At 43.0% G+C, this 27,694-nt stretch overlaps 2 protein-coding genes across 3 annotated transcripts in view; one reads left to right on the top strand and one right to left on the bottom strand.

Moving 5' to 3' along the window:
- The window catches only part of CARMIL1 (capping protein regulator and myosin 1 linker 1), a gene marked incomplete at its 5' end in the record, with an annotated part of 315,787 nt that overhangs the window by 196,788 nt on the left and 91,305 nt on the right, over positions 1-27,694 (bottom strand). The gene's annotated exons all lie outside the window — the stretch shown is intronic.
- LOC309827982 (cytidine monophosphate-N-acetylneuraminic acid hydroxylase) overlaps positions 15,936-27,694 on the top strand; it is a 259,964-nt gene continuing 248,205 nt past the window's right edge. For both annotated transcript variants that reach the window (XM_082662983.1, XM_082662982.1), the window contains exon 1: positions 15,936-16,007. The gene's annotated coding sequence lies outside the window, so the exon portion shown is untranslated. The remainder of the gene's footprint in view (positions 16,008-27,694) is intronic.

The following is a 27,694-nucleotide window of genomic DNA, read 5'->3' as shown; positions in this document are numbered from 1 at the left end:
AAGAGGCCTGACAGTAATAGAAAGGGAGATAAAAGGGGGCCAGAGACAGGCGTGGCCGGTGTTCTCATTTGCTTAGGTCTGGCAAACAGGTTATCTGTGACTAAATTACAAGATCAGGACTCATCTTAAAGGATGAAAAATTTGCCTTCTCTGAACTAAGATCTTGTCCCACAGCACTTTTTTTTTTTTTTTTTTTTTTGCGGTTCGCGGGCCTCTCACTGCCGTGGCCTCTCCCACTGCGGAGCACAGGCTCCGGTCGCGCAGGCTCAGCGGCCATGGCTCACGGGCCCAGCCGCTCCACGGCATGTGGGATCTTCCCGGACTGGGGCACGAACCCGCGTCCCCTGCATTGGCAGGCGGACTCTCAACCACTGCGCCACCAGGGAAGCCCAGCACATTTTTTTTAACTGAAGTTTAGCTGATGCACAATATTGTGTTAGTTTCAGGTGTGCAGCATAGTGATTCAGTATTTTTGCAGATTATACTCCATTATAGATTATCACAAGATAGTGAGTATAACTCCCTGTACTATACAGTATATACTTGTTGCTTATCTATTTTATATACAGTAATTTGTATCTGCTAATCCCATACCCCTAATTTGTCCCTCCCCACTTCCCTCTCCTCTTTGGTAACCACAAGTTTGCTTTCTATATCTGTGAATTGGTTTCTGTTTTGCATATACATTCATTTGTATTACTTTTTAGATTCCACATCTAAGTGATACCATTCAGCATTCGTCTTTCTCTGTCTGACTTATTTCACTAAGCATAATATTCTCTAGGTCCATCCACATTGCTGCCAATTTCATTGTTTTACCGCTGAATAATATTCCATTCCACAGCACATCTCGATGTGGCATCCTTTCAAACACTGCTCCTCCTCCAGGGGAAAAGGAAAAAAGAAAAAGAAGGAAATCATGCTGACAGTCGTGATGACCAGCATGGCTATAGGAAGCCAGACTCCTCACCTCTTTACCTATGGTTGATCCTTGACCAACTCGGGGCTTAGTCTGCATATAACTTAGAGTGGGTCCTCCATACCCCCAGTTCGGCCACATCGGAGGATTCAACCAACCACAGACCATCTAGTCAGTACTACAGTCTTTACCACTGAAAAATATCTGCATAAAAGTGGATCTCTGCAGTTCAAACTCATGTTGTTCAAGGGTCAATGGTACAATGGCAGCACACACGTTTCTTTCTTCCAGGGGTGCTTGTATGATCAATCCCTGATTTTTCAAGAATCTCAAGTCCACCAAACCTTTACACAGAGTCAAATCATAAAACTCACATGCCAGAAAGGACTCAATATCAATCACCTAGTGAAAGACCCCCTTAGAGTTTATAATCTGAGAGCAGATCCAAAGAAACTCATCTCGTAGATAGTTTGTGCCAGAGCTGGACTAGAAGAGGCAACTCCTTATTCCCAGCGTATTACCTTTTCACTCTCTCCTCAAACGGCAATAAGGGTCAATGCCAAAAGCCCCAGGCAGGAACACACAGCCTCTTCAGTAGTCAGAAAAATATGTTTAGCTCTGTGAACATTCCCTCAAAGGAAAATTGGTCCTACAACATCCAGGATCCTTTTACAAGCATAGCAGTAATACCAGTCAATACATGTTGGGTACCATGTTCTCATAGGTTTGCATACATCATCTCCTTTAACCCTCACAGCAGGCTACGGGCTAGATACTATTATTAATCTCATTTTAAGAAGAAGAAACTGAGACACACAGAGAGTATATTACTTGCCCACGTCACCTAGCAAGTAGGTGGCAGAGCTGGGATTCGAACCCAGATGGTCTGGCCCCAGAGATTGTGCTAATTACTTATAAGGGCTCTCAAATCTCACCTGCCCAAGAACCAGCTTCCTCAATAGTCTGCACACATGCAAACACAGATGAGTCATAGAGCTTTAAAGCCAGAAAGAGGCAAACAGGTAACAGGTCATCCATAAGATGATGGATATTTGCATATCGTAAGAACAAGGACCAGTCTCTACTGTCTGTCCAGACCAGTGTCTGTCTGTCTCTGTCTCTCTCTGATCACGGGGTAATCTCTGTGAGTCTCTGTTTGGATCTGTCTACTTGATTCTACACGTGTATCTCTCAGCTTATCTGTGTCTCTCCTTGCCCATTCCCCACCCCTCCCTCCAAACCCTCCTCTCTGCTACGGCCTCCGCTATCCCCACCATGCCCCAACCCATCTTCTCGTTCTCTTTTCCCTCCTCTGGCTCCCCACCCCCTTGACTCTGCCCCCATTTCCCAGCGCTTTCTCTCTGCTAATCACTGAGAGCTTGTATCTTATTTATGCCCATTGCAAAACAACAGGCACCCATCACAGAAGAAATTATTCTGCGTTCTCAAAGAGTATTTCATTTGGAACATAGTCACAGAGAAACTTGAAAAAACCATGAAATAAAAATGACAAGACACCTTTTGACATTATTATACAACGAGCACATCAGTAATTAAGTGATTACGAGGTCCCCTGGGTGAACCTAGTTACTAAAAACTAATCTCAAAACAGGCACCCACATAACTGCCACACGCCAGCAATCTCCAGCGCGAGGCGCGGGCTGGCCTTTCCGCCCGTTTACAAGTGTCACGTTTTGGAGAATAACGTCTCCCACAAGCAGCCGAGGCATCAGGTGACCTACCTGACTTCTCTTGATCTGCCCTCTCCTGGAAAGTCACCAGGGGGTTGCTAGGGGCCACTGACAAGGTATTAACTGGCTCAATATATTTTTTAAAAGAGAGGGAAAAAGCCCAGGGTGTTCACACGGATTCACCTTTCGAGTAAAGAGCAAACTCTTGACCATATGTAGATACGTGAGGTTCTAATGATCACTTCCGCTTTCACTCTGGCAACAACAGCGCTCACAATCTGTGGCCCTGCACGCCAACTCCCTTTCTTTAGAAATGTTTTAAAGGCCGCGTAGGTACACAGTGTCCTTCAGAAGTTGGACACAGGCCAAAATCATCTGTTTGAAAAGAGACACACCCAGGCTTTGAAGGCACAAGCTTTGTGCTGGCGGGTCCCCGCTTCTGGTGATCAGCTCAGATCTCCAGAGGCATGAGGACTGTTCTTAGAAAGCCTTGAAGGGGATGGAGCCGAAGGGATGAAATTCTCCAATGCTGACCCAGCCTTTCCCAACACCATGCCCACTTGTGAGCACAAGAGCGTAGCAATGTTTTGAAGCAAGTGTGCAAAACTATGAATGCTACCATTCCAAGAATTGTGCTTTTTGTTTTTTGGGTTTTTTTGCGGTACACGGGCCTCTCACTGTTGTGGCCTCTCCCGTTGCGGAGCACAGTCTCCGGACGCGCAGGCTCAGCGGCCACGGCTCACGGGCCCAGCCGCTCCACGGCATGTGGGATCTTCCCGGACCGGGGCACGAACCCGTGTCCCCTGCATCGGCAGGTGGACTCTCAACCGCTGCGCCACCAGGGAAGCCCGTGCTTTTTGTTTTATCAACCCAAACTGGGCCAATAAATGGGGACACATCCATGCTGAGAACCCCAAAGAACTCAATCTCCTAGCTTTCCTGTTTGGGGCCAAGATGCCCTAGGATTTGTGGCCTTGGAGGTCTTACACACACACACATGGCTTCTAGCAGGTGAGGGGGGAAATCGCGCAGGAAAACTCCTCTTTGATTTAGCAGGAAGTGTTTCCCGGTAGTGTGCACTACCTTGGTGCTAGGGATAGCAAGCGTCTTCCTTGCAGGGTGACCACATCTTCATTTCCAGTTTTAGCTCTGAGAATCCTGTCTCCCAGAAACTGGAACCCTTGGTTGCCCTACTTTGCCGGGGTTTTGGAATCAGGAAGACAGATTCCAATTCTGGTTCTGCTGCTTTCTAGCTGTTTAACGCTGACAGAGTTAGTTAACTTCTCAGTTTGCTCACCTGTAGAACAAGAATAATCCTGCTGTGCAGGACTAATCTAATACTGTTGTTTTAAGTAAAATACAAATGTAGATAAAGCCCTAGCCCAGCACCCAGACGTCTCTGCTGAATATATCAAAATAATTGGTGTGAGAGCATCTTAAATTTAGATTCCCAAAGTAAGACTAACATCTATTGAATTTTTAAATAATGGCTTTTGTCAACAGAACAAAACAAACAACAGCAAAACAGAAACAACGATTCTGAGACATCTCCTAGGCTGGCATTTTCAGTTCAATATATATACCTTTAACCTTGAAGGAGAAGAATTTTCTTGCAGAGTTAAAAAAAACGGGGGTTCGGGGTGGGGGTGTGTGTGGAGGGCATTAGAAGAAGTATATGGGCTGAGCCAAGGAACCTTAACCACAAAGGGCAAGCTAGAACTTCCCTCCCACCTCCTCTGCGAGGCCCATTCTTCCAGAAGAGTCTTAGCATGCAAACCACATTTTCAACCTCTATAATGAATTTCCTCTCCCTTTCATTGAAATGCAAGCAGCAGCCTGGTTCCCTTTGAGGCTTCTTGGTTCAACTTTTAACTTCAAAATTTCACTTGGAAACATTTATAAAAATCCTCCCTACTGTTAAGACTCATAGCTTAGCAGAGAAGCCTAAATTTCCTTATGGAAATGATACAAAATGAGGTCGGTCATGGAACCCTATCATGGCACACTTACTAAAAACAAAAGTATCTGTTTCACCCTCTTATAGGACTCCATTACCTAAAGCCTACTGCTGCACAGGCAATCCATAAATTCACGGCCCCTAAATCCACATTCTCCCCTGAACGTTACCAAAAACGCCTTTCCTGTAAAACTGGGCTCTTCATGGCAAACATTCGACCAATGGTCTTATACCACCCAAATGCTCTCTAATTTGCAAGCAAACTAAATGATGAGTGCCATTTAATACGTTTCCCCTCTTCCAAACCCCCAGACCTCATTAATCCAAGACACAAGCTTTGGGGAGGGAGAGGGGCAGGTGGCGAGGACTGTTAGCGCCACCGTGGAGAGTTACGAGTGACAGATGCTAAGGGACTTGTGCAAGGTCACCCAGAAAGTTGAGGAAGAATAAAAAGCCCCTCTGGCTCTGAGCCTCGTAACAACCCACTGCACACAGCTCTGATGACCTTCACCCTCTCTGGCCAAAGCACGACCCTTCACCCAAAAGGAATACAAAATAACACATCGTTTTAGCGCAATTTCTGGCCCCAAATCCCTTATAAAACTGGATCACCACACTAGGAGGCAGCATAGTCCAGCGCAGGTCCTGAAAACTACAAATCCAGCCCCACCTGTTTTTTATAAATAAAGTTTTACTGGGACACAGCCCCAACCATGTTTAATGGATCATCTCCAGCTGCTTTCACACTATGAAGGCAGAGCTGAGCAGATGCAACAGAGATTTTTATGCCTCACAAAGCCAAAAATATTTACTATCTGGTCCTTTACAGAAAGTAAAGGTTTGCTGACCCCTTGCATAGTGGTTTCGAGGACAAATTCTGGGGTCGGGTTGCCTGGGCTTCCAAGCTTCACTATTTACTATCTGTGTGACTTGGGGCAAACTACTTAATCTTCTCAGTGGCTCAGTTTCCTCTTCTGTAAAATGGGAGCAACAAGGTACACCTCATGGAGCCATGAGGGTTAAATAAGTTAATGTGTGTCAATAAGTGAACATATGTAAAGTGCTGAGAAGAATATACGGAAAGTGCTAGTGTTTGTTATTATTTACATTACAATATTATAATAATATTATACATGTCCATTATAGTATTACACTAAGAACAGAGTTATTGGATTTAGCCTGGGTTTGGCCTCAAACTGGCCAAGTGACCTGACTCTGAGCAAGTTACTGTCTCTGTGGACCTCAATTCACCCAAGTGTAAAATCAGGGGGTTGGAACAGGTGTCTAACTTACCTTGCTACACTCTGGGTCATGACTCAGGCCCACTGTGGAAATGTCCCAGTTCTAGGACCCCTCTTCTCTTTGCTTTGCATGGACTGCCAAGAATGGCAAATCGCCAGTAAATATTTGCTGAGAGGAATTAATTCCTTCTTGGGCCCCTGCTCCCCGGAAGGACAGATGCTCCCTCAACAAGGGGGGCAAGGAAGTCAGTGGAGTTTGGTTTTTGTCTTCTGATATCTAGTTTCGGGGGAAGTCTTTGTACTCTAACACCTGTGTAAATCCACTTCTTTTCACCTGGTTATTTATGCCATTATGCAGAAATGGAATGTTTACATACAGCTTGTCAGACACAATCGCTTCATTCTTCCTGCAGTGCTTTCATTGCAAATTGTAAGGTTTTATCAAAGCATGAAAGAAAACAAATGTTTCTAATTTTTCCCCACGGATGAACATGTGGCTACTTCCAAACAACATCAATTCTTCTTGATGTCACTAACATTTCAGATCTTCGTTTCAAAGCACTGGCCAAAACAAAACTCTGGAACCAGATGCACTGATTCTATGATGATAACATATTTTTAAAGGCAGAATGATGGCGTGACCATAATCCCTGGAATGGGACCACCTCTTAGGCTAAGAGTAAAGATGAGCCCAACACCTAGAACCAGCTCCACAGGTCCAGGAAGGTCAGGCTAAGGCACTTACATGGGGCAGAGTTTCTGCCCAGACCTCTCAGCATTGGGGTCTCATGGGTCTGCATGGGGCACACGTGGAAAGGGACCTCTGCTAGTCATCACTGTCATATTTATGGTTTAAATGAATTCACCAACAGTAGAATCACAGTCATTCAAAGAATACAGAAAAATACAACATGAATGTAAAGGTCACATTAACCCAGTTAACAAAACTCCTCGTGCTTCCCTAACACAAGGCCAGCCAGTCTCTTCTTGAACAAGCCATGAGTTACCAGAACCTAACTCTAGCAAAAAATCACAAAGTTAAAAGCAATCTGGAGATAGGCATATCTAATTCCTTTATTTTATAGATGAGGAAACAGACCAGGAAGGGTCAAACAATTGTCTGCATTTATCAGGGCTTGCTTTTTTTTTTTTTTTCCAAACAATGGAATTTAAGCACAAATAAATGTTTTAAAGGAAATGAGTAGCTCTCATAATAAAAATTTTTTTTAAAAAAATGTTTTTCATTAAAAACCAGAGCTCAAGAGGGACAGAAACGAAATGAACTCTACAGATTTGAGAAGAACTAGTGGGGAGTCCCTTCTGGCTGCCCTGATGGAGTGAATGGACTTCAGCCATGTTTCTTCCAAGTATGATTCCTCTCAAGATTCAAAACCCAGAAGCGAGAACCCCATCCTGGGCATGGCACCCAATAAAGACCACAGAGAATTACCTGAAAGGAAAGACACGTAACAGTTACGGCTTAATGACAAAGACCACGGGCTCCAGAGGCAGAAAGCCTGGGTATGAACCCCCGCTAGACCACTCACTACTAGCTGTGTGACCTGGGGCAGGTTACTTAGCTTCTCCATGCCTTAATCACCCCACCTGTAAAAACATGTATACAATACGCCCACTAAGATAACATAGTTACACAGAACAAGACCTGGCACATAAAAGAGTCCAATAAACACATGTTCTTGGACAAGTTCAGTGGTAATATTAGTTAACCAGCTATACAGCAGAGCTGGAACATGAAGTAAGTTTCACTCATCTTTTATCACAATTCTCATGCTGTGGTCCCTCCCCAACCTACACTATTTCAACTTGTCAGCCTACAAGGGGGGCCCTTAGATCCCCATCTTCTCAAGCCAAGGAGGCACAAATGTCACTTCCTTATTCTTCACCTTTTGTTAATTATCATTTTCATCAAATGAAAAAAAGTTCACATTTTCTTTCCTGCTCTCAGAGCAAATTTATGAAATATTCCTCCACTCTGCAGAAGTGTGGGTGGCATATGGTAGGGGGAATTGGCTTAGATTTAATACTGTTGCATAAATAATCAGATTGAGAGATATTCTTCATTACATTCCACGATAAACAGGGAGAGAAGGAGAAAAAAGATTTGGAGTGATTATATTGAGAAATCCAGGTATGCACATAATTTTCAAACTGAGGGCTGCAGCCCACTGGTGGCTGGTTAAATCAATTCAGGAGAGTTTAACAAGCATATTAATAAAATAGACTGAAGTGGAAGTGAAAAGAAAATCAAGTGCATTGCAAATAGAAACCAGAGCATTGTTTCATGAAACTTCTGTTTCAGAGATATCAGTGTGCTCATGGCACACAGGCATGCGTGTGTGTGTGCGCAAGACTGTGTGCACACATGGGGGGGTGCTTCTCAGAATCAATATAAAATGCATTTCTTCTGTGGGTCCAGATTTTGAGAGTTTGATAAAGACTGGTTTACGGCACCATCCGCACCTATAAGTATGATCCGCCATGAGGCTATAAGAAGGTTGAGGCAGCGTGGTAGGATGGCAAGAACATGAGCTTTGGAGACAACAAAATCCCAGCTTTGGCATTTTGTGAGCAGACTGGTCATAGGCAAGTTCCTTTAAACCTCCAGGCTGCAGTATCCACACCTCTAACGTGGAGACAGTATTTGTCCTTGTGTAAGAATTGGAGATTACCTATCAAGTGCTAAGCCTAGAGCACACATTAATATCAAAGAAGTCATTGTGGGCTTCCCTGGTGGCGCAGTGGTTGAGAGTCCGCCTGCCGATGCAGGGGACATGGGTTCGTGCCCCGGTCCGGGAAGATCCCACATGCTGCGGAGTGGCTGGGCCCGTGAGCCATGGCCGCTGAGCCTGCGCGTCCGGAGCCTGTGCTCCGCAACGGGAGAGGCCACAACAGTGAGAGGCCCACGTACCGCAAAAAAAAAAAAAAAAAAAAAGAAGTCATTGTAACTGGCCTCAAAGAATACAGCTCTGAAAGTGATCTATAGGGATAAAAAACTGAGACCTACAGAGACATGTGCACACTTGTTAGTTAGGGACAGAGACAAGCCCAAATGCCCTGTCTCCCTCCCTGAATCCCGTTCTCGACACATCATCTCCAGGATGTAGGTTGAGTCAGTGCAGGGGGAGAGTATTCCCATGGTAACTACAGCCTATCTGAGAATTAGAAAAGAATTTCCATGTCTGGATGGGGATGTAGTGAAACCTGATATAGAGAAAGAATGGGCTTTACATCATAAGAGACTACTACAAGCAGCTCTATGCCAATAAAATGGACAACCTGGAAGAAATGGACAAATTCTTAGAAAGGTATAACCTTCCAAGACTGAACAGGAAGAAATAGAAAATATGAACAGACCAATCACAAGTAATGAAATTGAAACTGTGATTAAATATCTTCCAACAAACAAAAGTTCACGACCAGATGGCTTCACAGGTGAATTCTATCAAACATTTAGAGACGAGCTAACACCCATCCTTCTCAAACTCTTCCAAACAATTGCAGAGGAAGTAACACTCCCAAATTCATTCTATGAGGCCACCATCACCGTGATACCAAAACCAGACAAAGATACTACAAAAAAAGAAAATTACAGACCAATATCACTGATTAATATAGACACAAAAATCCTCAACAAAATACTAGCAAACAGAATCCAACAACACATTAAAAGGATCACACACCATTATCAAGTGGGATTTATCCCAGGGATGCAAGGATTCTTCAATATATGAAAATCAATCAATGTGATAAACCATATTAACAAATTGAAGAAGAAAAACCATATGATCATCTCAATAGATGCAGAAAAAGCTTTAGACAAAATTCAACACTCATTTATGATAAGAGCACTCCAGAAAGTGGGCACAGAGGGGACCTACCTCAACATAATAAAGGCCATATATGACAAACCCACAGCAAACATCATTCTCAATGGTGAAAAGCTGAAAGCATTTCCTCTTAGATCAGGAACAAGACAAGGATGTCCAGTCTCATCACTATTATTAACATAGTTTTGGAAGTTCTAGCCACGGCAATCAGAGAAGATAAAGAAATAAAAGGAATACAAACTGGAAAAGAAGAAGTAAAACTGTCACTGTTTGCAGATGACGTGATACTATACATAGAGAATCTTAAAGATGCCACCAGAGGCATGGACATACATACTCTACCAAATGTAAAATAGCTAGCTAGTGGGAAGTAGTCACATAGCACAGAGAGATCAGCTCCGTGCTTTGTGACCACCTAGAGGGGTGGGATAGGGAGGGTGGAAGGGAGACGCAAGAGGGAGGAGATATGGGGATATATGTATACGTATAGCTGATTCACTTGGTTATAAAGCAGAAACTAACACACCATTGTAAAGCAATTATACTCCAATAAAGATGTTAAAAAGAAAAAGATGTCACCAGAAAACTACTAAAGCTAATCAATGAATTTGGTGAAGTTGCAGGATACAAAATTAATGCACAGACATCTCTGGCATTCCTATACACTAATGATGAAAAATCTGAAAGAGAAATTAAGGAAACAATCCCATTCACCATTGTAACAAAAAGAATAAAATACCTAGGAATAAACCTACCAAAGGAGGTAAAAGACCTGTACTCAGAAAACTACAAGACACTGATGAAAGAAATCAAAGATGACACAAACAGATGCATAGATATACCATGTTCTTGGTTGGGAAGAATCAATACTGTGAAAATGACTATACTACCCAAAGCAATCTACAGATTCAATGTAATCCTTATCAAATTACCAGTGGCATTTTTTTACAGAACTAGAACAAAAAATCTTAAAATTTGTATGGAGACACAAAAGACCCCGAATAGCCAAAGCAGTCTTGAGGGAAAAAAACGGAGCTGGAGGGATCAGACTCCCTGACTTCAGAGTATACTACAAAGCTACAGTAATCAAGACAATATGGTACTGGCACAGAAACAGATCAATGGAACAAGATAGAAAGCCCAAAGATAAACCCACACACCTATGGTCAACTAATCTATGACAAAGGAGGCAAGGATATACAGTGGAGAGAAGACAGTCTCTTCAATAAGTGGTGCTGGGAAAACTGGACAGATACATGTAAAAGAATGAAATTAGAACACTCCCTAACACCATACACAAAAATAAACTCAAAATGGATTCAAGACCTAAATGTAAGACCAGACAACTATACAACTCTTAGAGGAAAACATAGGAAGAACACTCTTTGACATAAATCACAGGAAGATCTTTTTTGATCTGCCTCCTAGAGAAATGGAAATAAAAACAAAAATAGACAAATGGGACCTAATAGAACTTAAAAGCTTTGGCAAAGCAAAGGAAACTACAAACAAGATGAAAAGACAACCTTCAGAATGTGAGAAAATATTTGCAAATGAATCAACGGACAAAGGATTAATCTCCAACATATATAAACAGCTCGTGCAGCTCAATATTAAAAAAACAAACAACCCAATCAAAAAAATGGGCAGGAGACCTAAATAGACATTTCTCCAAAGAAGACATACAGATGGCCAAGAAGCACATAAAAAGCTGCTCTACATCCCTAATTATTAGAGAAATGCAAATCAAAACTACAATGAGGTATCACCTCACACATTTAGAATGAGCATCATCAGAAAATCTACAAACAACAAATGCTGGAGAGGGTGTGGAGAAAAGGGAACCCTCCCGCACTGTTGGTGGGGAATGTAAATTGACACAGCCACTATGGAGAACAGTATGGAGGTTCCTGAAAAAACTAAAAACAGAATTACCATATGACCCAGCAATCCTACTACTGGGCATATACCCAGAGAAAACCATAATTCAAAAAGACACATGCTAGAAAAAAAAAGACACATGCTGGGCTTCTCTGGTGGTGCAGTGGTTGAGAGTCCGCCTGCCGATGCAGGGGACACGGGTTCGTGCCGCGGTCCGGGAAGATCCCACATGCCGCGGAGCCGCTGGGCCCGTGAGCCATGACCGCTGAGCCTGCGCATCCAGAGCCTGTGCTCCGCAACGGGAGAGGCCGCAACAGTGAGAGGCCCGCGTACAGCAAAAAAAAAAAAAAAAAAAAAAAGACACATGCACCCCAATGTTCATTGCAGTACTGTTTACAATAACCAAGTCATGGAAGCAACCTAAATGCCCACCAACAGGTGAGTGGATAAAGAAGATGTGGTACATATATACAATGGAATATTACTCAACCAGAAAAAGAAACGAAATTGGGTCATTTATAGAGATGTAGATGGATCTAGAGACTCACACAGAGTGAAGTCAGAAAGAGAAAAATGGATATCGTGTATTAATGCATATATGTGGAACCTAGAAAAATGGTACAGATGAACCAGTCTGCAGGGCAGAAATAGAGACACAAATGTAGAGAACAAACGTATGGACACCAAGGGGGGAAAGTGACGGGGGGGGGGGCGGGTGTGTGTGTGTGTGTGATGAATTGGGAGATTGGGATTGACACATATATACTAATATGTATAAAATAGATAATAAGAACCTGCTGTATAAAAAAATAAATAAAATTCAAAAAAAAAGAATGGGCTTTCGACTCAGACCAATTTGAATTCACTTGCCAATTCCCCCACTTCAATTATATAATCTCTGAGTCTTAATTTTATTACCTGTAAAATGGGTATGGCATAAGCTCTCTATGACAGTTGTGAGGATTAAATGAGATAACTTGTAAAAACACTAGCACTCTCTTAGACACCCTAACTTTATTCACTGATGATGCTAACACCTGGCTAAAAGTCTCTATACACCATCTCCTCTCCAACTTCTGAGATCAGAGGTCAGTAATGCATCCATTCACATAAGGGCACTAGACTCCGGAGATGTACTGGAGTTTTACTGTCCCAGTTTGAATCCTGACTCTGCCACTCACAAGCGTGGGTGATGTGGAGAATGGCCTCCCTGTGTCTCTCTTTCTCATCTGTAAAATAAGGGATCATCATACACACCTCATTGGGGGCTGTTGTGAGGATATACACAAGGTGCTTAGAACAGTGCTGCCAACAGTAAGTGTTAGCATCATTGTCATGCATCGGCAAGACTCAGTGATCAGGTGGCCTTCTCATTCTTTGACCTTTTGGTCCCCTTAGTCATTCCCTGGGCCGTGCTGTCTATCTGCTCTACGATTCCGAATTCATGCATCCCACTCTCTGACCACAACCTTCTCATTTCTCCTTCATTGTGACCCATGGGCCAGAGGGGCTGGCATCACTTAGGAGCTTGTTAGAAATACAGAATCTGAGGCCCCACTCCCAGACCTACTGCATCAGAATCTGCAGTTTAATAAGATCCCCCAGTGATTTATATACACATTACAGTTAGCGAAGCACATGCAGCATCTTTCCCTCTCCTCAGCTGGGCCTGCCACTCTGTTACTTGCCCCCTGACCCTACCAGGTCACTGACCATCCTACTTCCCCCCAGCCCATCTTCATCCCACTAAAACCCCACTGAAATCATTCCTCCACTGTTAATACCTTCGGCCTGTGTGCCCTATCCTTTCATTACGCCCACAGAGAAAACCCTCAACCCTGGATGAACCCACCCAGCCACCTATTCCAGGTTTGCAGTGGCGCCTGCCAGGTGCAGCTGGAGAACAGGTCTAACCCACGAGTTGATTTCGCTTCCTGCATCTGGGAAAACGACTTCCCTCCTACGCCACTGAGTACACAGACTTCATCAGAATGGTACCGCTGACCATCCCACCCCAACCCTCCACACCTGCCTGCCCCTGCAGCTACATCTGTCCTCTCATCTTCCTCTTCTTCTGCCGTGCTGGAGGTAAATGCCCACCCCCTCACCTGGGCTCTGGATTATATCCTGCCCACCTTTGCAGGAACTTTAAGTGACTAACTATGCCTTCCATTCCATATGTAAATATCCAGATAGAGAGATCCCAAGATCTAGATCAGTATCCTGGATTCTTCACCCCTCTTGTAGCTCCATCTAACTCCCTCCTTCCTCTGAGCCCAACTTCTCAAAAAAGGATCTGCACCTCATGTCTTCATTTTTCTGCCTCAAATTCACTCTACTGTTCAAAACTGGCTTCTGTCCCCACAGCTCCACTGAGGTCCCAATCACCTCTTTGTTGCTGAGCCCCGTGTATAGTTCTTAACGTTTCCTAACAAGATTTCTCCTTAGCACTGGCACAGCCCTCAAGCTTGGAATTCTCTTTTCCACAGGTTTGTCCACCCACCTCCCTGGTCATATCCATTCCCCACTCCCTGCTACCTTCCATTCTCTTCCACGACTTCGATGGATCTCAGAGGCATCCCAAGTTCACGTGCAGCCCGGATCATTCTTGGATCATCAGATCTCTCTCTCTAATTCCACTTGGATGTCTCTCCGAAGCTTAAACTCAGCATGTGATCTTTCTTCCAGAATCTGCTCCTCCTCTAAGAGTTTGAGCTCAGTAATGAGTCATGGCCATCCATACAGTTTCTCAAGCCAGAAATCCAGGCATTGTCAATGTCACTCCCCACCTCAGTCATTCACCAAGTTCAGTCCAATCTAAACATCTCTTAAATCCAGTCACTTCTCTCCAGCTCCAGTGCAATGACTGTACTCCAAGCCACCATCATCTTGCTCCTGTACCACATGCCATAGCCTCCCCACAGACCCATCTTGCCTCACCAAGTCAGCTGTCCATATAGAATCTTGATGCGATCTTCTAGAAACCCAAACATTATCTTATCGCTTCTCTGCTTAAGCTCTCCGGTGGCTCTGCATGACTCCACTGATCCCTGCTTCCACCTGCAGCCTCCTTTCCCTCCCTCTCCTCCCCACTCCCCCTCCAGTTCCAGCCACACTGGAACTTGGTCCCCTCAAGGGGACCTGCCCCACCCTCTGCTCCAACTGCTCTTCCTTCCCGCTTTCTTCACCTTCACGTGATTCACACCTGCTCATCCTTCAAATCCTAACCTAGAGAACTTCCCTAAGAAAATCCAGACTAGAGCAGGTCTCCCGATCATATATTCTCCCAGTATTTGCACATTTCCTTAGTAATACCTTTTAATTATTGGTGGAATTGTATACGTAACATCTAACAGCGCCACCAGACTGTAAGGTAGCTGGGAGCAGGGGCCGTATCCGTCCTAGTCAGAGTTTACTGCTCTACCTCACCGCCTTTTCAGCTGCAAAAACTCGAGTTCAGAAGGTGAAAAGAGTTGCTACAATCTTTGAATCCAATTATAAAAATTCTGTTATGCCTGTTTATTCCTGACAGCTACCACATAATAGACACATCCTTCCTATGTAATAGTCATATCCTATAAGGGAAGTACCTGAAAATCTGTTGTGTGCAGCTCATCTCGACCCACTTCAAACAGATCTACTAGCTAATCCCCAACTCACCTGCCAAAAAAAGAATAACAGGACAAGAAAACGGTAACCTAGCAGAGAAAAGGTGTAGCAATGCCAAACGCCGACATACCTGCCTTTCGCCTACTGTGTTCGAAGAACTTCTTTACTCAAAAATTCACTACAGAAAGACTCTAGTTTTCTGCAGCTCCCACAGGCTGGGAATGTCATTTCTAACAACAGATGCAGGAAAAGCAAAATCCACTCCAATGAATGATTTCAGGCGTCCTAAGGCTCTCTAGACCTTGATTTTGCCCTTGATTGTGCCAACAGAGTTAAGTCCACAAAACGACACAAATCACAAAAGGTGGGTCAGGGTACTGATGGGACAGACTTCATACAAAATGTAGGGAAAAACATCACATGTTATTTTAACTGACAATTAATAGACCATTTAAACAGAAGGAAACTTATCTTTAAAATGCAGGCATAATGAAAGGACATGCCAAAGAGAGGAAACCTAGTTTTGTAAACAGAGCATGTTTTTCTTTCTTGAAACTTCAGATAAATGAGATTTGCTATGTGGAGAAGTGTTTCGCTCTGGGAACACAGAAACCTCACTCACCTGTTCAAAGAACCCCACCTGAACGTTGTGCCCAATGGCTCAAAGTTGCCAGATAAAGTGAAACTAGGGGCAGAGCTTTCTAAGCCAAACCCAGCCTTTGCACAATGGGAGGAAGTGAAAAGCTGACATCCCTCAAGCGCAAACACTGCTGCTGCTACGCCCTTTAATGTAGAAATTAGCAACTGGCTCTCCGTGTGGCTAAGCCTCCTCCTCCCTGCCTCGGTAGGAACCAGCAAACTGTAAGTGACCCCTGTATTTTTTTTGCTCCCGACCACTCCCAAGCTTTCCCCTCTCCCCAGCCATGCCAGAAACAGGCCGGGTACCCCAGTCTGGCATCAGCCACTTCCCAGCACGGGACAAGAACTCTCTGCCTCTCTGTTTCTAGATTCCTATTTCTATAGCTCATCACCTCCCCTCCCAAGGCAGCAAACTCCGGCTGGCCCCTTCCCCCATGGCCCCTGCTTCCTCAGACACACATACCCGTGCAGCCCAGCTCCAACACCAAGAGGATCCCTCTTCTGCCTTCTTTGAATGTCCGCAAAGGACTGGCTGGTCTGCCCAAGGGTCAGCCCAGACTGGAGCCCCAAGTTCTTTTTCTTTTCCAAGTTGTCCACATAGAAGCCCTGGAGCCCTGGTCCAAACTCTCCTCTCTGGGGCCCCTCAAGACTAGGAGGGAGAACAACAGAGGCCTCTGGCAGAGCCCGCAAAAAGTGGAGGCTGAACCCAGAGTCGTCTCAGAGGGGAACGGGGTAGAGGCAGGATTATGCCGGAAGGTGTGCCTTTGTGTTTCTCTATCTCTTGCTAAAATGAATTTCATTAAATTAGCACTCTTTGGTTCCAAAAAAGTAGAATTCTCTTTTAAATGCACCTATCTTATTCTTTTTTGTACTATTTGTAATTGTCATTAAATATGTAAGTCATTCATTCGTTCATTAGATTATGGTTGTCTGCCTTGTAGACGTTAAGGATAAAAAGACATAAAGCCCTGCCTTCAAGCAGCTTATAGTCTACCGGGAGGAGACAGACTACACACAAATAAATAAGTAAAAATAAGGTATGTCAGATGGTGACGAATGTTATGGAGAAAAAGCTAGCAGGAAAACGGAAGAGTGAGTGCTGTGTGGGCACTGGAGAGGGGGTGGTGGGTAGGTGGCATTTTTAAATAGTTTGGTGAGACCTCATTATGAAGTGATGTTGAAAAACGTCTAAAACAAGTGAAGGAATCAGCCACGTGGACATCTTAGATAAGAGTGGTCCAGGCAGAGGAAGTGGCAAAGGCAAACACAGCATATTCCTGAGGCAAGACTATGCCTGTGGTACTTGGAGGAGAAAGAAGAGCTCACTGTAGCTTGAGGGGAATGAGAACCGGTGAGGTCAGACGGGGCTGTGAGACCCGTGAGGCGCTACTATCCACTGTCCACACTTTCACTTTTACTTGGAATAAAAGGGGAAGCCACTGGGGGATTTTGAGCACAAGAGTGATGTGACCTGACATTTAAAACGATCTCTCCGACTGCCGTGTTGAGAACAGACTGGAAAGTGGGTGAGAGGGCAAAAGAACAGACGCGGGGAACCAGTCAGGAGGCAACTGCAATAACTTGTGAGAGAGAGGGCGGTGGCTGGGACCAGAGTGGTCAGTGGGAGTGGGGAGAAGTGGATATCCTTTGATGACAGAGCCCGAATGGATTTGTGAACCGAGTGGATTTGGAATATATTAGTTATTTTGCTAAAGGCAACAGTTTGGTTCATACCCGTGAAATAATTATATAACTGAAGATGGTACATGATTAAGTGACTACTGTATTGGTCTGGGTAACGTTACTTAAGTAAGAAAATAATTATGGAAGAAGTGCAACTTGAGAGCAAAGAACTGGTTCCAAGATTTTCCAAGTGTTGTTCTGAAAAGCATGTTTGTCCTCAGCAGGGAAACAAATGATGTTTGGAAGTAAGTGGTTCTTCTCTGCCCAAACGCCTTTTGCTTCCCTTAACCATTTCAAATGTACATTTAAAATTTAATAATATAAGGCCAGAGATTCTATCTGAATTCTAAAAAGCAACTGGGGGAAGGAAGAGGCAGGGAATTTTCTTTTGCCTTTTTCCAGTTCCTCTAGAGTAGTACTGTCTCACAGAACCTTCTGGAAATGTTCTATATCTGGACTCTCCAATACTGTAGCCACTAGCCACATGTGGTTACTAAGCACTTAAAATGGGACTAACTAAAAGTTTAATTTCATCTGATTATAATTTTAATTAAAATAGCTAACCCCTGGCTAGTTGCCACCAGATTGAACCATACAGCTCACCACACAGAGGAACATTCCTGAACTAAACATAACACTATTTCCTTGAAATTGAGTTTAACGGATATATACGAAATAGATGTGTAAAACCTTGAAGTACGCATTCTTATTTTCTATTTTACCCTACAGTCACCATCTAATTCTCCTATTTGAAAGGAAACAGTAGATGGCTTGGTTCTAATCATTTTTGATCACATTTTCTTAGTTTCTGCAATGCAACTCTAATATCTTTTCGGCCATCATTCTATCAATGACATTCAAAATGAGATTTCCCTCCCTGATGCGTATTCAATGCTAACATTTTAAATGTCACATAAAAATAAAGATAGAAGATTCTTATTTTAATTGAACTTCCCTCCTGCTCTAAATTCAAAGCACTTTGTGGCATCAGTTATCTCATTTTTCTTCCCAAAACGAATGAAAGGGCTGAAGTTAGTACCACCATTTTTCAGTTGAGAAAATCAAAGGAGAAGATTAAAGGCAGGCCGTTATACAATGTACATCCATAGTTTTGTTGGAAAAGAGCAGAAATTAGGAAGATATAAAAAGGGAAATCAGTTGAAAATGAGGGGGGGGTAAAAAACTACATGTAAATCCTTGGTTACCAAAGTCAAGTGAGCTGAGACATGGGTCTAGAAAATGCTGTCGGGATGAACAGGGTTGGTGTCAGACCTTCTGTGGGTCCCTACAGTGCACCTGATGCAAGATGCTGGCTCCACAACTAGAGGGTGAAGAAGATGCAGTGGTCAGGTTGTGGCTCGATTAATGAGGTGGTCTCAGGATAATGATGCTGGCTTATTCATCAGCAACCCAGGTTCAAATGACAGGTCAACGTTCTTGAATAATCTCCTAACCCGACAGCTGGAGAATGAGCTTTCATTAATCTTGCTTTTGAAACACTCAGGCTAACCCCAGTTATATCACTAAATTGCATGACCCAAGAGATTAACAGGGCAATTCAATCAGTTTAGAGCTGACCTCAGAAGCTGTCAGTTAAATTCCTTCATTTTGAGAATGCGGATACTAAATCCCAGGAACACTGTGATACTTACAAAAGAGCAAAACGTTATTCATTTTACAAACAAGCAAGGCTGCATTCCTATGTTACGTATAACTGATATGGTGCAGTGTCTCCCATAAATAGTTAAAAGAAGAACAGTTAAAAGACTATCCTTATTTTGTAACTCCAATATGTTTCTAGAAACTATAGGTTAGAGGATAATCAATGTTATATATGTTATATTATACATATAACATATAACCTGATTATCACATACCAATAACATATAACATAATTATATATATATACAGTTTGTATGTGTAACTTATATAATTTCCCCCACAGGAAGGATATTAAAATTGGTGACTGCATCCCTTTACAACATTCTTAAATCTGAACTGAGACACAACAGTGTTATAAAAGCAAAGATAAAGCAAATACAAACCATTAAAATAATTCAAAATTGTTCAAGAGCGTGTTAGTTCCTATGAAATAAGCATAAGTATACTAAATATATTATAAACAGAGCCAAAAGTACTATTCAATACCTAGGAAATGCATAAAATGAGAACTATCTATATCATAAATCTTGGAATTTATGCTTCTTGGAATCTGGAAGGGCCTCCTCAGGAAGGCTTGGTTGGCCTTCAAACGCAGTCTGGTCAAGTCCAAACTGATGCTTCCTTTCAGTGAGCAGATACTCAGACATCCCACCCACCCCTGCCCCACCATAGCGATAAGGCAAAATGCTGTATACGGGCAGTGGCTTCAGATGCGTTTCCCACGACAATGAACACGCTGGTGGTGATGGTGTTTTAAATGCTAAAGCGCAGTAAGGCCGATTCTGCTCTGCTCCAGGTTTCCTGCCCGAAGGTTGCCAGCTGTGTGGCGTCACTTGGCTTATCGCTTTGATAGCCACTGTTAGGAAAAAACACATTTCCTTCGTAAGCGATTTTTTTCATTACCCAAATTATAAGTTTTTAAAGGACCTTCAAGATATGAGTCCAAAAAGTTCCCCATCTTAATCCTGAAAAAAATTTTGGCCAATACCATTTAAGTACAGCCAGGGGCAGGGATATAATCTGCATAAAGCATTTTAGAAAAAAGGGCGATGAGTCAAAATTCCATCGTTATACTTAAAATGTCATTTTGATACCCTGAGACACCTTCACGGCAGGAAAACTGATTCCAATTCTTCCAAAGATATGCAGGAAGGAAACGCTTCCAGGAAGATGCGTGTTGGTCTAACACAGAGAGAAGCTAATGCAATCAGAATGGGCACTGGAAGAACCAAGTTCCAGAGACTTCACCTTACAGTCTTTAGGTCTTTTCAGTGAAAATGCTAAGTGGGTTCACCATAGATTTTGCTAAATTAGCATGATTTACATGTAGATTTTAAGGTGAAGAACTGAAGACAGAGAGGAATAGAACAGAAACGGAAGCTGCACAGACATATGGCATGAATTCTGCATGTCACACAATTCCCACAGACATAATTCTAGATGATGCTACAGAGCTTCTCAAGACGGATAAGCCTGAGCCAGCTCTACTGCTTACCAGTGGTGTTAGGCAAATTATCTAATCTCCCTACACCTCACATCCTCGGCTGTCCATGGACACAATACAGTATCCACTTCCTATGAGTGTTGTGAAGATCAGATGCGAGGATGTAAAAGCCTTCCGGCACAGGGCCCAGCCAACAATAACAATTCAATAAATATTAGCTGTCTAATGATAATAACAATAGTAGTCATGGTTCAAACAGTATAACAGCTCTCTGAAAGGCCAAGCGAAACCATTTTTTTAATTCCCCTAACATACCAATAAATTGACGGAAATTGGATTTAAAATTTCCCCCAGGCATAATTTGGTTTACAAGTTCTCTAATGATTACATAAAGGACATACACAGAGCAGGTTCCATCCAAACCATGCCTACACATTCATTAGTGTTATTTTCCAATTTAATAAGTTAGCAGAAACTTTTGTTTTCCACTCATTAGAAGCCAGCCTCTTATATTTTCTGAATGTTCAAGGGCTGGTTTGATATCTGGTTTCGATACCTCTGACATTTTTACAAAACTTGCCAATTTGCAACCATTTTCAGAAACCTGACTCACACCCAGTCACCAAATACACACCCATCCCCAATAGAAGGTGGCCATTCAGGTCTCCTATAAGCATCCCTGGTCAAAGGGACCACGGCCGTCGAGGAATCTTCTCTAGCACATGGGCAGGTTTACAGCCACATTTGGGCAGAGCGTGAAGACGGAAAGTCCAGAATCCTTCGTTAGCAGATGTATTTGGAACGACAGCCCCAGCAGCTGGGCAGCCCCTGCCGTCTGCATTATACCTGCACAAGCAGGGAACCCAGGCTTTATCTAGATGCAAACACTGGCCTTCCGCTCTGGACCACTCATATAGTATCTTTTAGATACGTATCAAAAGATATGCTAGTTCACAACCACTCTTCCTCTTAAGAACTGCCTGGGAGGAGGAAGCAAGGAAGGAAGATATTTTTGAAGTCTGCTGTAAGCCAGGAATGGGGAGGCACTTCCCTCATTGCATTTAACCCTGTACAGAAGGTACCATAATCCTCGTGTTACAGATGAGGAAACCTAGACACAGAGAGGTTTAATTTAACTTGCCCCAAGGACACTGAAAGGAGTCAGAATTTGAACCCACATCCATCAGTTCCTACACCCGTGTTCCCAGCAGCTCCCCCTGTGGGGTGAGCCTCTCACTGTCAGTGCTTGTCATCACCACCTTAAATCAAGCTGTGGTGCTTGAACCGTGAGTCACCTGATTTACTCCTCACCTCAGCGTCTTCTCGTGTCGGGCAACAATTTCTACGCACCTCAAAGAGCTTGTCCACGTCATACTTCATTCAGCACAGTGTCTGGTAGAAAGGAGGCAGCTGCCCGATCTAAGTCTCCCCTCTCCTGACCTGAAGACAGCAAGCCTGTGTCCTCTGCATGTGACTATCACATAAATGAGCCTCAGTAATGTCAAGCTTCCAAAAACCAGCCTCTTCCCACTAAATAACAGGCGAGTTGGTAATTAAAAGATGCACTGGTCCCTCATCCTAAGCACTTCACGTTAAGAAAAGGATTAACTCAAATGGAGGACGCTACTGACACTCCTATGTAGGGAGACCTTTGGAGGAGGGGGGGACTATGCATTATTTTCATATACGTGCTAATTTCTCTATTTGTGTGTTCCATTGCCTCTGAGTCGTTAAAGAGGCGTGTCGTGGCTGTGATTTCTGAGCGCAAACAGATGAATTAGCCCTAGTTGAAAGCTCTTGGAGGAACAGATCCTAGTCACGAATATCACTGGATCTCACTATTAGAGATGCAAAGCTCCATCCACATCGGAAAAACATTATAATTGTCTCATTCATTAATTTGTAAACAGTTCTTCCTCCAGCCATGCCTCTTTTGCAGTAAATATTCAGAGATGTGACCCCTTTTCTGATTGCTTAGGAAACGAATCCTTTTCCTCCCAATACTCTCAAAACATACGAATTTGCACCGAATGTCAGCATCAATATTAAATGATAATCCAGGAAAAGATGTGTACATGTCCCCCACACACCCTCCACATAGCTATGTAAATAAAAGGAAATAAACCTAAATTTATTTCAAATCTGTACATATGCAAAGAGTATATCTGCCTAATTTAAAGTGCCGAAAATAAAATTTCAAATTTCATGGATTCTCCAGGAAAACTATACTGAGTAACGGAAGGCCTAGGAATACATTAAGGGGAAAAGAGATGACGGCCAACTTACTAGAGATAAGCCAGACAGCAAACGATCCTTTACCCAGATTAAGCAGCACTTCTCCAGTGAACACCGTGCTGTGCACTTGACAGAAAACAAGTGTGTCCAAAAATGGTCCCTCCACGGGAACCACTAAAGTGCACATAAAAAAGACCCTTTCTGGGAATTCCCTGGTGGTCCAGTGGTTAGGTCTCCGCCCTTCCACTGCAGGGGACACAGGTTCGATCCCTGGTTGGAGAACTAAGATCTATGCATGCCGTGTGACGCAGCCAAAAAAAAAAAAAACCCTTTCTTTGGTTGGTGCCTATAGCTGCAACTTTCATCACTTACCCTCTGCCTTTTTAGACTCATCATTATCCCAGCCCACATTCAGAATTGCCCCCATTCCTGTTGAGTGCTTGTTCCCCAAGGTCTATTTGCTGCCATTTCCCCAAACCATCCAGATTTCTATTCCGACCATCTACTTGACGATGCTCTCTTGATGGGAACTTGGGCCAATCAGCCTGCATTCCCCGCCTCAGACACCGTACACTACAACTTGGTGTCTCACCTTTTATGACAGTTTAACCACCAGGCATTTGTTTTTGTGGAGATATGAAAATAACACACATTTTTTTGGAAAAAGAAGCTAGAATCACTGGGCTAGAAAGAACTTTAAAACTGTAAACGCCTTCAAACACTTTTCTGGACTATTTGCTCCTTGAGGGCAGGACCAGGCTTCAATCATCTTTATATCTTGGTAACTCACTCCCCCAAAAGTGTTTGCTGAATGACAACCTCTTCGACGAAGCCTCTCACCAGCCTCTTTCGTCAACTGGCTACTTACATGAAAATTGTTAATCAGCTTGGGACAAGAGATCTTAACGAAAATGGCTCCATGGAGTGAAGAAAGCACCGGACCAGCAATCACTAATGAGCTATTCCATGTTGGGTGAGCCCCCTACCCTTGATGCACTCATTTCCTCATCTCTGCAGAGTATGACCAAGACCACTTCTAAGGGACCCTGTGGCCCTATCATTCTCTACATTTAGGTTAAGGAAGAACTTCCTTTAACTTCCTATCAAAACAAAAAACAGAGTTTGTTACTGTGAGTTAGTGAAACCACCTAAAGACTAAGGTATAATATTTACTGATTTTCCTGGGATGCTTTTGCCCCCAGGGCTTTAGGAAGCAAGGATGTGGGCAATGGGTCCTGGAAGAGCTCTTTCTTTCAGTTCTGTGACCAAGTGAGGACTTTTCAAAACAACGTTACAATACTGCTATTAAGTTGTTTATAATGCTGTGGCTTTTATGAAATAGACAGTCCTTAAAGAAAAAAAATTTTTTTAAAGGCAGAGCAATTTTAATTTTTCCTGGAAAGAAATGGGGAAAGACCTCCAGGAAGTGCTGTCAAAATAAATCTGCTTGGCTTTTTCACCGGGAGTCTGCATGCCCTGAATGGGATAAAGAAGGGCTTGAGTGTTACCCACCACTCAAGAAATCACCACAGAGCAAGAAAGACTCTGGAAGGAGGGCGAGGCACGGAATCGTATTTAGAATTTGTGTCATGTGGAAATCACAAGGACCCCCACGGTCAAAGTAGCCACCCAGAAGAATAGTCAACACCACAGCATGAACAACAGGCTTCATCACCCTGCTAGAAACTATCTTCCCCTTGCAAGTGTCTCACCTCAACAGGATGACAAATGCAATTTTCTTATTTCCTCCATCCTCTATATAAAATTATCATCTATAAGAGCACCTTTAGAGGAATGCTGATAAGGATGACTTGCAATGCTCAGGCAGCTCACTGATTCAAAAAAGTAAATAACAATATATGAGTGATTACTGAAGAGGTTCTCAGATTTTTACTTATATGTAAATTAAAACACCTTTTTAAATCCTTTAACAGGAAAAATTAAAACAAAACTGCATATTATCTCATTTCCGACTAGAAGAGACATTCTTCAGTTAACAATCTTATTCACAGATACTGATCAAGGAGTGGCCCCAAAGAGGGTCAACTGAAAATACTTTATTTTAGCTTCTTTTTTTTTTTTTAACTGTAATTTAAAAAAGCCTTACCCCACCCAAAGAAGCCAATGAGCCTGGAGCAGGAAGTTTCTAAATTTTCAGTAGTGCTAAGCATTTAACACAAAGGATGCTTTTGTTCTTGATGTATAAAAATTCTTGGGCTTCCCCGGTGGCGCAGTGGTTGAGAGTCCACCTGCCAATGCAGGGGACACGGGTTCGTGCCCGGTCCGGGAAGATCCCACATGCCGCGGAGCGGCTGGGCCCGTGAGCTATGGCCGCTGAGCCTGCACGTCCGGAGCCTGTGCTCCGCAACGGGAGAGGCCACAACAGTGAGAGGCCCGCGTACCGCAAAAAAAAAAAAAAAAAGATAAAAGCGAAAACATATTGAAGGAACAGTATTTTTTTTAAGTGATAAGATGCCTTGGTAAGTGTAATTAAGGCACACTTTACAATACCATTAATCAGAATATGTTTTATGGGTAAAGTAAATAATCCTTGGATACATTTCCCCCAAATTATTTTCCTCTGCTAAGGCAAAAGAAAATAAGTCTATAAATAGTAAGACACTTCCAAATAGGTAGTGTTCATTTGCTGGAATCCTTTATCCTGTCACAAACACCCCCAAAAAGCAAACGTTTATGTGTAAGGTTTCTTTGAAGTAAAACTAGATACATAATGTAACTTTCCTTTACTGAAATCCTTCATTTCTAACTATTCCAGCAAAATTGTTTATATCAAAACACTGATCCTTCCAACAACTCATGATGGCCTTGTTGGGAGAAGACCATGACTTCATCACCTGCATAACCCCAGCTCCTGGCACAGCAGTGGCCACAAACTAGCAGCTGAAGACAAATGCAGAGGTTACTTTTCATGATCATAAATGGTATCTCAAATTTTTTCCATTAATTCTATAGATTAGAAAAAATTTTTTAAACCTAGCCTAACCAGAGTGATTACCAGATTTCTCATTTTTTTCCTTACTAGTTGTGTGATTTGGGACACATCATTTCATCTCCCTGTGCCTCAGTTTCCGCTTCTATAAAATGGAGATAAATTACAGCATTTGTCTACTAGCATCATTATAAAGATTAAATGAGTTAATAATGTAGTACTTTGCGCTGAGTACCCACGCCATCATCCTAACCATCATTACCAGTGTTGGGAAGAGAGACAAAACCATGGTGGGAAGGGCTCCAGTTCCCGGAGAAAATGACTACCACGTATCAGCTCTGTAAATACAAGTTCATTAACAGTGGATAATGACAGAGGGATGGATAGATTATGTGACAGAGTAAAATGTAAAAGGTAGAAACTAGGTGGTGGTATGTGGGTATTCACTGTAACAGTCCTTCAACTTTTCTATATGCTTGGAAATGTTCATAATAAAATGGTGAAAGAACTGGATAAGGGGAAGAAATACGTGAAAAAGAAAGAGAAATTAACATGGGCAATTAGTCACTCGACCTCCCTCCAAAAAAGTATTATTCATCAGTAACAACAATGGGAGCACAACAGTAACAGCCATGATCGTCACAGAAGTCTCACCTACCGTGTACTATCATATTGATTTTAAGGCTTAGAACGAGCCTAGGAGGAAGCTACTCCAAGGACCATTCCCATTTCAGAAATTCAAAAGCAAGGACAGACAGAAAGACCTGCTGGGGACCATATGGTTGATAAGTGTCATCACAGAGAATTAAACATGTTCTGCTGCATCCTTCCCAATTGCCGGAATAATTCTACCACTCATTTATGCCCTCTTCAACGAAGAAACCTCTCTCCTTCACCTCTGTGTCCCCAGTGCCATGGTTCTTGACACAGAGCAGGCACACAAAGATTGGTGAATGAACGGGATGAAGGAAGAAAGAAAGGGAGGGAGGGAAGGAGGGAGAGATGGAGGGAGGTTGGGAACATTACTTTCTTGTTTCACTCACTACATCCAAACTCTACCCAATATAGTGACTGGAAAGAGAAACAGTGCTTTTATTAAAATTATATAATATTTTCAGATTATAAAAGTAATACATATTTATTACAGACAACTGTATTACTTCTTACCAAAAAAAACTAAGTTACTATGTCTCCTACAGGTGGATAATAGTAGCCATTTTTTTCCCTCAAGAAAGACTTGCCATTTTCTGAATGTACCTAGCCATGAGATACGTTCAAATGAAAGATGAAATTTTCAGTAACACAGATCTAAGCCATCCTGTGGAGTTTGTCCAGACAGAAGCAAGCAGGATGGTGAGAGGTTTGCAAAACATGTCACATAAGGCATAGCTGACGGAAGTAGGCCTACTTAGCATACAGGAGAAAAGACATAGGAATGACAGGAAAACAGTCTTCAAGTATTGACAGGGCTGCATATCAGAGGGAGTAAACTTTTTTTTGTGAGCCAACTTGGACCAATGTGTAGAAATTAAAGGAAGGAACATGTTAGCTTGATACTAAAAAAAAAAAAAAAAAAAAAAACGAGATTAGAAGTTGTGGAAAGAAATAAACTCTTTTAGAAGTTCTCTCACCATCAACAGCCTTGTCAAGAGTATGTGCAGGGCTTCCCTGGTGGCACAGTGGTTGGGAGTCCACCTGCCGATGCAGGGAACATGGGTTCGTGCCCCGGTCCGGGAGGATCCCACTTGTCGCGGAGCGGCTGGGCCCGTGAGACGTGGCCGCTGGGCCTGCGCGTCCGGAGCCTGTGCTCCACAATGGGAGAGGCCACAACAGTGAGAGGCCCGCATACCGCAAAAAAAAAAAAAAGAGTACGTGCAAGGTTAAACTAGATACCTACAAAAGTCCTGTCCAACTCCAATACCCTGTGATTCTAGA

The sequence above is a fragment of the Grampus griseus genome (assembly GCF_964374135.1).
Source record: "Grampus griseus genome assembly, chromosome: 10".
NCBI classification, from domain to species: Eukaryota; Metazoa; Chordata; class Mammalia; order Artiodactyla; family Delphinidae; genus Grampus; species Grampus griseus.
The sequence above is the reverse complement of the archived record's forward strand: the minus strand, read 5'-3'. Positions and strand labels throughout refer to the sequence as shown.